Consider the following 17889-nt stretch of genomic DNA (forward strand, 5'->3'; position numbering starts at 1 on the left):
GAGAAAGGGGAATAATTTGCCCCATGGACTTTGATATGCATTGAGGTCAGTACAATGCCGCAAATGATAGTAAAAATGCAAATTTTGCCCATGAACATTCCACTAAGGAACAGGGGCAAACTTCTCACATATCAGTCAGAGTGCAGTCCGATTCAAGTTTAAGCTCAATGATAAGGGACCGAGTCCAAACGGAGTACCGCAGTGCGACACCTCTTTGGAGAGAAGTTTTACATTGCATAGTACCTCACAAATGTTGCCAGCATTGGATCTCGCCAGGATTCGAACCCAGACGTTCACCGTCATAGACGGACATGCTAACCTCTGCGCTACGGTGGCTTCACTTTTGCCTTCTATCGCTAGTATATATTCAGAGATTTATTAATAATTATTTTTATACCCTTTATTAATAATTATTTTTATACCCTCCACCATAAGATGGGGGTATACTAATTTCGTCATTCTGTTTGTAACTCCTCGAAATGTTCGTCTAAGAACCCATAAAGTATATATATTCTTGATCGCCATGACGTTTTAAGTCGAACTAGCCATGTCCGTTCGTCTGTCCGCCCGTCCGTCTGTCTGCACAAATGCTTTTCGGTCCATTTTTTGATATAGCTGCTATGTAAACCGATCGTGGATCTTGACTTCTTGCAAAATTCTTATCCGATTTAGCTGAATATTTTAACGAAGTTTTTTGTTATGACTTTCAACAACTGTGTTAAGAATAGTTCAAATCGATCCATAACCTGATATGGCTGCCATATAAACCGATCTGGGGTGTTGACTTCTTGAGCCGCTTATATAATCCGATTTGGCTGAAATTTTGCACGAGGTGTTTTGTTATGACTTTCAACAACTGTGTTAAGAATAGTTCAAATCGGTCCCCAACCTGATATAGCTGCCATATAAACCGATCTGGGGTCTTGACTTCTTGAGCCTCTACAGGTAGCAATTCTTATCCGATCTGGCAGAAATTTGGAATGACGTGTTTTGTTACGACTTCCAACAATTGTGTTAAAAATAATTGAAATCGGTCCATAACCTGATATAGCTGCCATATAAACCGATCTGGGGTCTTGACTTCTTGAGCCGCTAGAGGGCACAATTCTTGTCCGATTTGGCTGAAATTTTGAACGAGGTGTTTTATTATGACTGTCAACAACTGTGTTCAGAATAGTTCAAATCGATCCATAACCTGATATAGCTGCGGTATAAACCGATATGGGGTCTTGACTTCTTGAGCCTCTACAGGGAGCATTTATTATCCGATTTGGCTAAAATTTTGAATGAAGTGTTTTGTTATGACTTTCAACAATTGTGTTAAGAATAGTTCAAATCGGTCCATAACCTGATATAGCTGCCATATAAACCGATATGGGGTCTTGACTTCTTGAGCCGCTAGAGGGCGCCGTTATTATCCGATTTGGCTGAAATTTTGAACGAGGTGTTTTGTTATGACTGTCAACAACTGTGTTCAGAATAGTTCAAATCGATCCATAACCTGATATAGCTGCCGTATAAACCGATCTGGGGTCTTGACGTCTTGAGCCACTAGAGGGCGCAATTATAATCCGATTTGGCTGAAATTTTGAACGAGGTGTTTTGTTATGACTGTCAACAACTGTGTTCAGAATAATTCAAATCGGTCCATAATCTGATATAGCTGCCATATAAACCGCTATGGGGTCTTAACATCTTGAGCCAGTAGAGGGCGCAATTATTAATCGATTTGGCTGAAATTTTGCATGAGGTGTTTTGTTATGATGTTCAACAACTGTATTAAGAATAGTTCAAATCGGTCCATTACCTGATATAGCTGCCATATAAACCGATCTGGGGTCTTGACTTCTTGAGCCACTAGAGGTCGCAATTATTATCCGATTTGCCTGAAATTTTGAATGACGTGTTTTATTATGACTTTCAACAACTGTGTTAAGAACAATTCAAATCGGTCCATAACCTGTTATAGCTGCCATATAAACCGATATGGGGTCTTGACTTCTTGAGCCAGTAGAGGGCGCAATTATTAATCGATTTGGCTGAAATTTTGCACGAGGTGTTTTGTTATGACTTCCAACAATTGTGTTAGGAATAATTCAAATCGGTCCATAACCTGATATAGCTGCCATATAAACCGATATGTGGTCTTGAATTCTTGAGCCAGTAGAGGGCGCAATTATTAATCGATTTGGCTCAAATTTTGCATGAGGTGTTTTGTTATGACTTTTTGCAAAATTTCATCAAAATCGGTTCAGATTAAGATATAGCTCCCATATATATGTATCGCCCGATTTACACTTAAATCGGCGTAGTAGCTAAAATTTTCAACCGATCTGCACAAAATTTTATATGGATTGTTTTGTTACCGATTTTAAAATATATCTGCAAAATTTCATCAAAATCGGTTCAGATTTAGATATAGCTCCCATGTATATGCATTGCCCGATTTGCACTTAAATGGCCATAGTAGCTACAACTTTCAACCGATCTGCACAAAATTTGGCATGGATTGTTTTGTTACCGATTTTAACATATCTGCAAAATTTCATCAAAATCGGTTCAGATTTAGATGTAGCTCCCATGTATATGCATTGCCCGATTTGCACTTAAATGGCCATAGTAGCTACAACTTTTAACCGATCTGCACAAAATTTGGCATGGATTGTTTTGTTACCGATTTTAACATATTTGCACAATTTTATGAAAATCGGTTCAGATTTTGATATAGTTCCCATATATATGTATTGCCCGATTTGCACTTAAATGGCCATAGTAGCTACAATTTTCAACCGATCTGCACAAAATTTGGCATGGATTGTTTTGTAACCGATTTTAACATATCTGAAAAATTTCATCAAAATCGGTTCAGATTTAGATATAGCTCCCATGTATATGTATCGCCCGATTTGCACTTAAATGGCCGTAGCAGCTACGGATTGTGTTGCTACTGATTTTAACATATGTGCGAGATTTCATCAAAGCTTTGATTTAGATATAGCTCTCATATACATATATATTGCCCGAATTTTTGATTGTAGGGTAGATGTAGGGTATTATTAGTCGGCTCCGCCCGACTTTTGCCTTTCGTTACTGCTTTTTATCCAATTTCATTGAAATTTAAACAGTGAGTAGTTTAAGGCCAGCCGCCATCCGACCCAAATATGGTAAAAATAGGACTGTATTTAGATATAGCAGTCATATAGACCGATATGCCGGTTAAGGGTCGGAAGGACATAAAAGCTTTATTTATTACCCGATTTTGTTGAAATTTTAAATACAAAATTCAACAGTGACTTACATTTGTTAGACCACTCAATGACCGTGCCGAATTTGGTTGCATAAGTTATCCAATTTTCACCAGATTGCGGACTAAGGGGGTTTACATATACACCCGAGGTGGTGGGTATCCAAAGTTCGGCCCTGCCGAACTTAATGCCTTTTTCTTGTTTATATTCATTAAAAATTTATGACTATACTACGTCTCTGAATTTTAAAGTAATTACTCCTTTATTCAAATATTCTCAAAAATATTAATTTTCTGGAAAATTACAGAGGAAGTCATGCCTGTTATATAATCAGGAACCTTGCAAGAAATTTGTAGCCATTCCTAATTTTGGTTAAAATTTTTCAATCAACTCTGCTTAAGAAAATACATAAAAACAAAAATCACTAAAGTTTTTTCAATAAAAATTTTAATAAAAGAAAATTGGCGGGTCAAGGCTGTCAACCAAAAACAGAGAAAAAAAATATAACTATATCACATAAGACAATCGAAGTAATCTGATTTTGTCAAAAAAGGGGAGTGCTATCGCCATCATAAAATATGTCTTCCATATGATAATGCAGAGTGTGGAGTACCACCGCCATGTGTTGGTTGTTAAGCTCATCATCCATTTATCCACCATATTGAAAAACAAATAATTTTATTTGTACGATTCGAGAATGCGATAAAGACTCTCGTACTGTATATACAGTGGCGCTGAAGCATATGAAATAGCAAATAAATTATGCATTAATTGTTTATTTAGAGGGATTTTATTACTTTGCGCTTGCTACTGTTCTTAGCTTTGATCTCTCGGCGCTTAGCAAAGACAATTCCTCTCGCACTCCACACTGGCCCATGCGAGATTTGGGCGAACATCTGCTGGAGTGCAGATGTCATGCAATCACTAATTCTTAAGACCGCCCAATAATTAAGATAAAGTACTTTGGGTGATTGAACAAATGCCATATATGGTATTTTTCTGGGCGGGAGAACCTGCCAAATGCGAGGTTAATTGAATGGCACAGCCTGCGTTTTAGGTTAATAGAAATGTTAACTTAATTCGTTTCCCGAAATCACTTTGTCTTGTAAGTGTATGGTAGCACTGTGGTACGCAAATGATTTTTGAATTATCATACACACATTTTATGAATACAACTAGTCAGACTTTAATTTGGATACCAATTGAAATAGCAATTTAGAACCATTTGTCCTATCATACGAAAAAAAGCCCACGGGACATGAAATAGAACATCTCACGCCCTATAATGTAGAGATGTGACCAAAATTGTGGATTCTACAGCCTTAAACGGTCATATCGGATGAAAGATATATAAGGGAGCTATATCTAAATCTTGACCGAACTTCATGAAATGTTCCACACATATTAGGACGTCAAATAGAACATCTCGCGCAAAATATTGTAGAGATCGGACAAAAACTGTGGCTTCTACAGCTTTAAAAGTCCATATCGGATGAAAGATATATGTGGGAGCTACATCTAAATTTTAACCGATTTTTATGAAATTTTCCACACATATGAAGACGTCAATAAGAACACCCCATGCCAAATTTTGTAAAGATCGGTAAAAAATTGTGGCTTCTACAACCTTAAACGGCCATATCGGATGAAAGATATATATGGGAGCTATATCTAAATCTGAATCGATTTTTATGAAATTTTCCACACATATTAGGACGTCAAATAAAACACCTCGCGCAAAATATTTTAAAGATCGGACTACAGCTGTGGCTTCTACAGGCTTAAAAGTCCATATCGGATGAAAGATATATATGGGAGCTATATCTAAATCTGAACTGATTTTTATGAAAATTTGCACACACATTGAGACTTAACAAAAAGAACTCCACGCCAAATTTGGTGAAAATTGTGGCTTCTACAGCCTTAATAGTTAAAATCGGATGACAGATATATATGGGAGCTATATCTAAATCTGAACCGATTTTGATGAAATTTTCCAGATATCAGATAAGATCAGTGACAAAACAGTCTGTGCCAAATTTTGTGCAGATCGGTTAAAAATGGTAGCTACTACGGCCATTTAAGTGCAAATCGGGCGATACATATATATGGGAGCTATATCTAAATCTGGACCGATTTTTATGAAATATTGCACACATATGGAGACGTCAAATAGAACACCCCATGCCAAATTTTGTAAAGATCGGTAAAAAATTGTGGCTTTTACTGCCTTAAAAGGCCAAATCAGATGAAAGATATATATGGGAGCTATATCTAAATCTGAACCGATTTTCATGAAATTTTCCACACATATTAGGACGTCAAATAAAACACCTCGCGCAAAATATTTTAAAGATCGGACTTAAACTGTGGCTTCTACAGCCTTACACGGCCATATCGGATGAAAGATATATATGGGGGCTATATCTAAATCTGAACAGATTTTGATGAAAATTTCCAGATATGTTGAGATCAGTTACAAAACAGTCTGTGCCAAATTACGGCCATTTAAGTGCAAATCAGATGAAAGATATATATGGGAGCTATATCTAAATCCGAACCGATTTTGATGAAATTTTGCAAATATGTTGAAATCGGTAACAAAACAATTCATGCCAAATTTTGTGCATATGAATTGAAAATTGTAGCTACTACGGCCATTTAAATGCAAGTCGGGCGATACATATATATGGGAGCCATATCTAAATCTGAACCGATTTTGATGAAATTTTCCAGATATGTTAAGATCAGTGACAAAACAGTCCTTGCCAAATTTTGTGCAGATCGGTTAGAAATGGTAGCTACTACGGCTATGTAAGTGCAAATCGGGCTATACATATATATGGGAGCTATATCTAAATCTGAACCGATTTTTTTTTCAAAATCAATAGCGTTTGTCTTTGGGCCAAAAAAGTGACATGTGCAAAATTTTGTGACAATCGGACAACAAATACGACCTACACTTTGATTACAAGAATACATGGACTCACAGACGGACAGGCGGACATGACTAAATCGAATCAGAAAGTGATTCTGAGTCGATCGGTATACTTTTCAATGGGTCTAGCTCTTCGCCTTCTTAGCGTTGCAAACAAATGCACATATCTATAATACCCTGTATCACATTGGTGGTGTAGGGTAGAAAAATGTCCTAGAACATTTCGTCGAGAGGGAAGTTTTTATCGAAAACTTGAAGAATAAACCATTTTTGTTCAAAACTTTCTATACAACATGATGACAGATCGAACTACCATCGAAAATCTTAAGATCAAAAAATGTTTTTAATTGGATAGCACTCAAATTTTATTTCAAAGTTTTATTGAATATTTGTTTTCTATTTGTATTAGAAACAGTTTATACTATGGTCTCCCGCCGGACAATAATAAAAAGTAAAATTTTCATGGAAATTTTGATCAACCTCGATTTTTTTTTTGAAAATTCGATAAATATCGAATTGCTATCAATATTTCAGAAAATTCGATAAATATCGAATTGCTATCGATTTTTCAAAAAATTCGACAAATATCGAATTGCTATCGATTTTTCAAAAATTTCGATAAATATCGAATTGCTATCGATTGACGCAATTTTCATCAAAAAATTGATGCGCATCAAATATTTATGAAAACCTTGATCCGGATGGAATTTTCAGCAAAATTTGACAAACATTGATTTAAAACCAATAAGGATAGGCTGAAGTCGGGCGGTGCTGACTTTCGAGAGACTCGGTTAACAAATGACCATTTTATTGCAATATTACTGCAAATCGGGCGAACATATATGCGGAAGCTATATCCAAATCTGAACCAATTTTTTTCAATTTCAATAGGCTTCGTCCCTAGGCCGAAAAAGATGCCTGTACCAAATTTTAAGACGATCGGATGAAAATTGCGACCTGTAATAAAGGGGATAAACCGACCTTTATTACCAGGAACAGGCAGGAGGTACTCGACATTACCTTTGTATCGGTGGATATAAGTGGAAGAATATGCGACTGGGAAGTGTTGGATGACCACAGCTTCTCTGTTCATCGTTACATTAGCATCGCTGTATTCAAATCTGAACCGATTTTTTTCAATTTCAATAGGCTTCGTCCCTAGGCCGAAAAAGATGCCGGTACCAAATTTTAAGACGATCGGATGAAAATTGCGACCTGTAATAAAGGGGATAAACCGACCTTTATTACCAGGAACAGGCAGGATGTACTCGACATTACCTTTGTATCGGTGGATATAAGTGGAAGAATATGCGACAGGGAAGTGTTGGATGACCACAGCTTCTCTCAGTATTGGAGAAAATACTGCTGAAGTGGTTCCTCGGCTAAACAGCTGAAAGCCGAATTGGGACAAATTTCGGCACAAATTCTGCACATCTATCCTTTCAAGACCAGAAAAGGAAGTGGAAACTGCGGAGCATTTAGACATAATGGTCAATCGGATCACGAAGGCCCTGAATGACTCACTTGTGTCAGCATGCCCTAGTGCCAAGCCAAGGGGCAAACAGCGACCGCCATGGTGGACCCCTATAAGGCTGAGCTAAGAAAATATATGGGCGAGCTTAGAAAGGCTCAGAAGAAATCCTGGGTAAAATTCTGCAGCTCCGTGGGGGATACATCTGAGGCCTCTAGGCTAAAGAAAATTCTATCCTCGAGACCTATTACGGTGGGGTATATCCAGAAGTCAGAGAATGTATGGAGAATGTCTTGTGAGAAAACAAACAAAGAACTACTCGTTGATACACATTTCCCGGGAAATTCTCCAACGGACGAACTTAGAAAGGCTCAAAACAAATCTTGGGTAAAATTCTGCAGCTCCGTTGTGGATACATCTGAGGCCTCTAGGCTAAGGAAGATTCTGTCCTCGAGACCTATTACGGTGGGGTATATCCAGAAGTCAGAGAATGTATGGAGAATGTCTAGTGGGAACTACTCGTTGATACACATTTCCCGGGAAATTCTCCAATGGACAGGGTGGCGCCAGAAGAGGTTGTCACTGATATGCATTCGTCGCAGGCCAAACTAAACGATCAGGTGGGCTTTTGGGGTGTACTCTAAAGATCTAGAACTGGTCATATCGAAAAGGTTACCCGACCACTGCAGTGTGTATCAAGCAGAGAGCCTTGAAATTACGGCTAAGGTTTAATGTCATAACGACGATTCTCAGACAGCCAGGCAGCCATCCCTGGAGAACGTATTTCTGAACATAAAAATCGCCCTCCACTGTCGCATATCTCGCAACGAGATGGCTGAAAAGTTCAAAATTCATCTTCTAATTCTAAAGCAGACGAGCTTGCGAGACTAGGAACTACCTTACACACTCCAGGAACACTGGAATCTGTGGGTATGCCTCTAACGACATGTAAGCTAAGTTTTCAGGACCAGGCCTGAAGGGCAACGAATGATAGATGGTCACAAAGAGGGGGCTGTGAGCATTCCAAAACTATGTGGCCTCATCTAGACTTGAAGAGGTCTACTGCTTTGCTGTCATTGGCTAGAATAGACGCCTCAGTCAATGTGTCCGTCATGACAGGTCACTGTCTAATCGGAAAATATCATTGGCTAGAATAGACGCCTCAGTCAATGTGTCCGTCATGACAGGTCACTGTCTTATCGGAAAATATGCTGACAGACTGAAGGTTGCCAGCAACGACTTTGGTAGAAGCTGTAGGGACATCAAGGAAGAAGAGACTATAGAGCACCTTCTGTGTTTGTGTACCGCACTAGAAGTTAGAAGGAGTCCACTTTAGGTTCTCATTTCTTTGAGAACCTGTCTGATATGGCGGATGTGAACATTCGCAAGTTACTGGGCTTTTAAAAGTGATCTGGATGGTTCAACGGTAGGAACTAGAAGGCATCTTCCTTCTTCTGTTCCTGTGGTATCACAATGGACGAAAACGTCTAAGTGAGTCTAATGGCAGACTGCCACTTAAACCTAACCTAATACGATTTCATTAAAATATTTTATTTTTCAAAATTTTTATAAGGCTAACACCCTCTCCAAAGACATTTTGAATATGCCAAAAATTTGCTTGTTATATTCTCATATGTGTGTGTGTGTGTCGAGAAAAGCATTTCCGCTCGTTACTGCCAGCAGCTCCAAAATTGTAATCATACTGTGGTCGTTTTAGCGATTCATACATGAGTGCATCCAGTGTGAAAGATTCAAATAGTGGACGTCGACGACTGTGTGCTTGTACATTGAACGCCATCCCAGGCAATCTTTGTTGCCGGTTGCTGTGTGCATGTCCAATGGAGACTGACTCTATTCGTGGAAAAGATACATTCATACATATGCGAATGGATGTAGTAGATGCTTGCAGATAGACGAATAGATGGATGGACGATAAAAGCAGACGTATGAAACGACAGATGGACAGACAGACGGTCATAGTATATTCAAACATATTAGTTAAGACTTTTGAAGAAGTCTAAAATGAACTGAACTGAACACATTAATAAAGTGAGTGCAAATGATGCAACATTTTATGGCCCAACACGGCCATAGATACGCCAAAGAACGCGCATCGGACGACTGACTGCCTACCTACCGGCCCCTCTTCGGTTCCAAATGATGGAAATTCTTTTTTTCCTCGAATGAAAGAAAAGAAGATTGTGGCATTTTCTCATATGCGAATGCGGAATGGTGGAGGCCTCCAAACACGCAAATGCCATGCGAATTAGCATTTTTTGTATTAGTGATGAAGATGACTGCCACCACCAACACTGCACTCACTCACAACACAGCTAAGCAAGTCCAGAGAGAAGAGTATAACAACTTGGCCATACATGAAGCAAGCGGATACGGATATGATGCAGCCGATGAGTTAACGAATTGCTTTGTGAGAGAGCAAACTGGACTGTTGTGTGTGTGTGTGTGTGTGTGTGAGTGTGTGTTTGTGCCAATTCATTTGGAAATTCTGTGCTGCAATTGCATGTGCCGGCAAACAATGCGTGCTGCCTTGCAGCAGAAGGTGATGGTAAAATATCCATACATGCGGTTTGTTATGTCAGTGCTTCCATGTATCCGTCTGTCTTTCCATGTTGTCGGCTGGACGTTTGCTTCCCCACGTGTGTGCGTGTGTGTGTATTTGTGTGAGTCCTATAATACTTGTTGCATTACGATGAGTTTTGATAAAAATCGCAAATAAAAGCACTCATTTGTAATTCATTTTTTAATGATTTTCCTTAATTTTAAATTACTTTTGTTTTTCTTTTGCTCTTTTTGCCAACTTCACGCTCCGGCAGCACTCACCAGACCGAAATAATTTTATGCAGCGCAACACACCCGCAAATCGACAAATACACTAGGAAAACATACAGCTCGTTTTGTCCGTCCGCTTGTTCGTCAGTCATCAAACTAAAATGACTAGGGCTCGAAAATTAATCTAAAACGTTGCCGATTTAGCGTAAAACAATTAAAAAAGGCTTACACATTAAGGGCCCTAATTTCAAGCAGTTCACCTAGGGGTAATAAACCATTCAGAAATAAAAATTTTAATGAAGACATGTTTTTTGTTTGTTGGTCCAATTTTCGTAAAACATGGATGTGCATCAAATTTTCGAAGAAAACTCGATGTTCTTCACATTTTTTAGGAAATACTGAAGTCCACAAAATGTTTGATAAAACTTTGATCTTTATCAAATTTTCGATGAAAACTCAATGTTCATCAAATTTTCGACGATAACTAGATATTAATAAATGACATTTTCGATGACAAATCGATGTTCATCAAATTTTTGCTTAAAAGCAATGTTTTTTTACATTTTCAATGAAAATTTAATTATGAAATTCCAATGTCCATCAACTTTTTGATAAAAATTCCAAGTTCATCAAGTTTTCGATGAAAACTCGATGTTATCAAATTTTCGCTAACGACTCGAAGTTCATCATATTTTCGGTGAAAATTCAATGTTATTCCAATTTTTGATATATACAAGATTGTTTTCAAATTTTCATTGAAAAATCGATGCTGATAAAATTATCGATAAAAAGTCATGTTCATCACATTTTCGATGAGAAATCGTTCGTAAAATTTTCGATAAAAAAAACCATGTTCTTTACATTTTTGATGAAAATTTAATGTTTTTTCAATTTTATATAAAATTTCGATGCTCATTAAATGTTCGATAAAAATTCGATGCTCAACAAATTTTCGATAAAAATTCGATGCTCATCAAATTTTCGATAAAAATTCAATGTTCATCAAATTTGCAGTGATGACTAAATATTCATCAAATTTTCGATAAAAGAAACGAGGTTCATCACAATTTCAATGATAAATCGATGTTCTTAAAATTTTTGCTAAAAAGCAGTATTCTTCACATTTTCGATAAAAATTTTTATGAAATTCCGATGTCCATCAACTTTTTAATAAAAATTACAAGTTGGTAAAATTTTTAATAAAAACTCGATGATATCAATTTTTTGATAAGGATTCGATGTTTTTCAAATTTTCATTTAATATTCGAATTTTATCACATTTTCGGCAAAAATTCAATGTTATTTGGATATATAATAGATATTTTTCAAATTTTCATTGAAAAATCGATGTTGATCAAATTATCGATAAAAAACCATGTTCATAACATCATCGATAAGAAATCGATGTTCATAAAATTTTCGATAAAAAAACATGTTCCTCACATTTTCGATGAAAATTTTATATTTTTCCAATTTTATATAAAATTTCGATGTTCATTGAATTTTCGATAAAATTTCGATGTTCAATAAATTTTCGATAAAAATTCGATGCTCATCAAATTTTCGATAAAAACTCAATGTTCATCAAATTTGCGAAGATAACTAAATATTCATCAAATTTTCGATGAAAAAAACGAGGTTCATCACATTTTCGATGACAAATCGATGTTCAAAAAATGTTTGCTAAAAAGCAATGTTTTTTCACATTTGCGATAAAAATTCGATTTTCATAAAATTTTTGATGACAATTGGGTGTTCATTAAATTTTTGATAAAAATTCGATGACCATCAAAATATCGATAAAAGTTGGATGTCAATCAAAATTTAGATGTTAATCATATTATCAATGAAAAATCGATGTTTATAAAATGTTCGATAAAAAACAATGATCTTCGATAAAAAACAATGATCGATGGAAATTTTATGTTCTTCCATTTTTTTTAGAAAATTCCGTTGTTAATTAAAGTTTCGATAAAAATTCGATGCTCATAAAATTTTTGATGAAAATTGGATCTTCATAAAATTTTCGATGAAAATACAGTGTTTATCAAATTTTCGATAAAAATTCGATGTCCATCAAAATATCGATAAAAATTGGATGTCCATCAAAATTTCGAAAAATTTGGATGTTCATCACATTTTTGATGAAAAATCGATGTTCATAAAATTTTCGATAAAATAACCATCATCGCATTTTCGATGAAAATTGTATGTTCTTCCAATTTTATATGAAATTTCGATGTTCATTCAATTTTCGATAAAAATTCGATGTTCATCAAATTTTCGATAAACATTTTATGTCCATCAAAATTTCAAAAAAATTCAAATGTTCATTTTAAATTCCATTTTATCGATGAGAAATCAATGTTCATAAAATTTTCGATAAAATTTCGATGTTCAATAAATTTTCGATAAAAATTCGATGCTCATCAAATTTTCGATAAAAACTCAATGTTCATCAAATTTGCGAAGATAACTAAATATTCATCAAATTTTCGATGAAAAAAACGAGGTTCATCACATTTTCGATGACAAATCGATGTTCAAAAAATGTTTGCTAAAAAGCAATGTTTTTTCACATATGCGATAAAAATTCGATTTTCATAAAATTTTTGATGACAATTGGGTGTTCATTAAATTTTTGATAAAAATTCGATGACCATCAAAATATCGATAAAAGTTGGATGTCAATCAAAATTTAGATGTTAATCATATTATCAATGAAAAATCGATGTTTATAAAATGTTCGATAAAAAACAATGATCTTCACATTTTCGATGGAAATTTTATGTTCTTCCAATTTTTTTAGAAAATTCCGTTGTTAATTAAAGTTTCGATAAAAATTCGATGCTCATAAAATTTTCGATAAAAATTGGATCTTCATAAAATTTTCGATGAAAATACAGTGTTTATCAAATTTTCGATAAAAATTCAATGTCCATCAAAATATCGATAAAAATTGGATGTCCATCAAAATTTCGAAAAATTTCGATGTTCATCACATTTTTGATGAGAAATCGATGTTCATAAAATTTTCGATAAAATAACCATCTTCGCATTTTCGATGAAAATTGTATGTTCATCCAATTTTATATGAAATTTCGATGTTCATTCAATTTTCGATAAAAATTCGATGTTCATAAAATTTTCGATAAAAATTTAATGTACATCAAAATTTCGAAAAAATTTAAATGTTCATTTTAAATTCCATTTTATCGATGAGAAATCAATGTTCATAAAATTTTCGATAAAAAAAATTACCTTCACATTTTCGATGAAAATTTTATGTTCTTCCAATTTTATATGAAATTTCGATGTTCATTAAATTTTCAACAAAAATTCGATGCTTATCAAATTTTCGATGAAAATTTGATTTTCATCAAATTTTTGATGAAAATTGAATGTTCATTAAATTTGTGATAATAATTGGATGTCCATCAAAATATCGAAAAAATTTGATGTCCACCATATTATCGATGAGAATTCGATTTTCATCAAATTTTCGATAAAAACGATGTTCACCAAGTTTTAGATGAAAAAATTTCAACGTTGATCAAAATTCCCAAAAAATGAATGAAAATGAATGAAAAGTCGGTGTTTATCAAATTTTCGATGAGATTTCGATGATCAGCAAATTTTCGATGACGATTCAATGTTCTGCACGTTCTTTCTTTCTAAATTCCATATTTATCAAATTTTCTTTGCATATTTTGTAAAATTTAAAATTTTATCGTATTTTCCTTCAAAATTTGAGTTCGTTGATTTGGTTCGTTTTGTTTTTTATCTAATTTTGCACAAATTAGTCGAACTCTTGACGCAATGCCTGTCAACGCAGCGCTTTAAAAGGGTCCGGCATTCTAGAATTTCGTAGGTTTTGGAATTTTTAGCGCTTATCAATCTATTTTTCTCTGTAGTTTGGACACGTTGTTGACATTATCTTCGTTTTCTCAACAAATGTTTTTATTTTGCAGATTGGTTTGACGTAATCTCTCAAAAATAACAAATTTTTGGGAGTATGGACAAATTTTTATCAGAGCGTAGACTGACTTTTTTTGACAGCTGTCACAACATCTCAGAAACAAATCGCATCGCAGCGGTTGTAAACCATGCTAAAAGAGTTTGTCAAGGCCACAGCGATGCTCTAGCGAGGCTGTTGAGCGACCATAGACAGGTGCTTACAAAATCACGGGATGGAACATTAAGTCTAGGCCTACCAGAATTTGTGTATGTTTTTCAAAAACAAGACCTTGTTTATTAAAATGTTGGGGCATTGTACAAATTTACACTCGGCTTTCTCATCAGTTGTAACAAAATAATTCGTTTTGGCCCCTTCGAGATCGCTCCTGTGCCCAGAGCTGTCTCGTGCACGTGATTGTGCATGTGTATAGACAGACTTTTTTTTTGTATGTGTGTAGGAGAAAAACTCTTCATACATATGTAGATAGGAAATACTGCGGAAGGGCAACTAATTTTTCGTTAGCTGGTTGGTTGATTTGGTTGCTTGGATGGATGGGGATGGGGATAGTTTGTTGCTGTTGCTATTGTTGTTGTTGTTAGTTTCATTCATTTGGGTTTTATTTTGGCGAGTTTTGAATTTTGTTGTTGAGTCTTTGTATTGTGCTAATCAGTGCTTTTATTAATTAATTTCTAGTCTTTTTATTTGAATTCTCTTCGAGTATTCGTTGTTTGGTTGGTTTGCTGATGATGGCTTGAATGCACTCATTCAATGTATTTGAACTGGCCATTGTGGCTGGCCTTAGTCACTGCCAAACTGCAAGCCAAGAACAGCTGCAACCATCAAAGTCAAAGCCACAGCGTCGCAATTTTCAGTTGACAACACCGCTTAGTTTTTTCATTTTTTTTGCCTACCCCATCCATTCGTCCATGCCAGCTCGGTGTGGCGTTAGTGGCCGTTTGTTTAATGTACTCGTGCTTGCAATTCACCATCAATTTAACTGACAACTGCTGCTGCTGTTGCTGCCTGCCTGCCTGCTTGCTTGTTTGCCTGCCGCTTGCTGTTGCAGTTGCAACATTCATATTTATTCATTTATTTCATTGCGAGTTTATTTTTCTCTTCCAACCCACCATTGTTGTCATTAGAATAAGATCTTGTCTGAGTTGCTAGCAGCGGCTGCCGCTGCGGTCTTACTGTTTGTCGGTTGCCATTGGAATGCTACATCGTCATGGTTCACAACCTTCAACGTTGTGGTGGTGGGATCTTTGAGTTTTCCAATTTTTAACTTTAATCCAGCCTGAATTGCTAATGAGCTTCACAACCTGTCTTGCTCCCTAGGGACTTTTTTCTCAATGACATCCAATTCTTATCAGGCTTCCCCCTTTAGCATTTGGCAAATGTTGCCAGTGAACGCAACAGGTGTCGTGCGAGGTCGAATATTTTATTTATGTGTCCCTGGGACCTTCATGCGTTGGAAATTTCATTGTTTAAACCAAAGACACTGACAAACTATAGAACAGTGGTGAAAAATAAAAAAAAAAAAAATGCAAAACAAGTAAGAGCGTGCTGAGTTCGGCCGAGCTGAATCTTATATACCCTCCACCATGGATCGCATTTGTCGAGTTCTATGCGCGGTATCTCTTTTCAGGCAAACAAAGAACATTGAATACGAACTGTTATGCTATTGGAGCTATATCAAGTTATAGTTTGAGTGTTGACGATGAATCTGATATCCAGATGTGGGACCAAGTGTTTGTGGGCCCACCCATTCCCGAGAACATCCTCCAAAGAAGACAAATTTACGACCAAACAATAGGGGGCTCCAATGAAAGGTCTTTGGAAGTAAGGCACGAATCTGATATCAATGTTCGGGAAAAGTGTCTATGTATTTGCTGACCTTAGCAGTATAAGGCTCAAATAAGAGGTATTTTAGTGTAGAACACAAATCTGATATATATTTTAAAAGTCAAGTCACTGAGTTGCCGCCCCATCCCACAAAACACCCCCCGAACCGGTCATGTTTGTCAACTATGGAAAAATGCAGCTCAAATGAAGGGTATTTGGGAGTAGATCATGAATCTGGTATCAACATGCGGGACCAACTGTCTAGGGGACGTCCCACCACCATAACAACCCCCAAGTAGGACATATTTGCTCACCAAGACAATTTGGGTCCTCAAGACAGTGGAGCTCTATATTCATAGTTTTAAGGGCCCATACCCCAAACCGCTGCTGATATATTTTCAGGACTTAGTGATGGTGGGATCACACCACATCCCAAAACACCCCTAAATCGGGAATAAAACGAATTTGATAATAATTTTGGGACTTTGTGTTTGGGGGATGCGTCAACCTGCAAACTCCCCTCAAAACCAATGGCAATATGGGGTTATTTTATTTTATTTTATTTAATTTTTTTTTAATTTATTTTATTTTTATTTATTTTATTTTATTGTATTTTATTTTATTTTATTTAATTTTTTTATTTTATTTTATTTTGTTTTATTTTACTTTATTTCATTTATTTATTTATTTTTTTTTTTGTATTTTTAAAACTAAGAATCTATAGCTATACATTACATTATTTTATTTTATTTTATTTTATTTTATTTTATTTTATTTTATTTTATTTTATTTTATTTTATTTTATTTTATTTTATTTTATTTTATTTTATTTTATTTTATTTTATTTTATTTTATTTTATTTTATTTTATTTTATTTTATTTTATTTTATTTTATTTTATTTTATTTTATTTTATTTTATTTTATTTTATTTTATTTTATTTTATTTTATTTTATTTTATTTTAGTTTATTTTATTTTATTTTATTTTATTTTATTTTATTTTATTTTATTTTATTTTATTTTAGTTTATTTTATTTTATTTTATTTTATTTTATTTTATTTTATTTTATTTTATTTTATTTTATTTTATTTTATTTTATTTTATTTTATATTTTATTTTATTTTATTTTATTTTATTTTATTTTATTTTATTTTATTTTATTTTATTTTATTTTATTTTATTTTATTTTATATTATATTATTTTATTTTATTTTATTTTATTTTATTTTATTTTATTTTATTTTTCATTTTATTTTTCATTTTATTTTATTTTAATTTATTTTATATTTTATTTTATTTTATTTCATTTTATTTTATTTTATTTTATTTTATTTTATTTTATTTTATTTTATTTTATTTTATTTTATTTTATTTTATTTTATTTTATTTTATTTTATTTTATTTTATTTTTATTTATTTTATTTTATTTTATTTTATTTTATTTTATTTTATTTTATTTTATTTTATTTTATTTTATTTTATTTTATTTTATTTTATTTTATTTTATTTTATTTTATTTTATTTTATTTTATTTTATTTTATTTTATTTTATTTTATTTTATTTTATTTTATTTTATTTTATTTTATTTAACTTTATTTTTTTTTTCGTGTCCTAACTTTCCACTATTTTCCCCACTGTATATC

At 34.1% G+C, this 17889-nt stretch overlaps 1 protein-coding gene across 4 annotated transcripts in view; it reads left to right on the plus strand.

Annotated features, from left to right (window-relative positions):
* Positions 1–17889, plus strand: part of LOC106092913 (uncharacterized) — a 113393-nt gene that overhangs the window by 29922 nt on the left and 65582 nt on the right. The window lies entirely within an intron of this gene.

Source organism: Stomoxys calcitrans, chromosome 1, assembly GCF_963082655.1.
Source record: "Stomoxys calcitrans chromosome 1, idStoCalc2.1, whole genome shotgun sequence".
NCBI lineage: Eukaryota > Metazoa > Arthropoda > Insecta > Diptera > Muscidae > Stomoxys > Stomoxys calcitrans.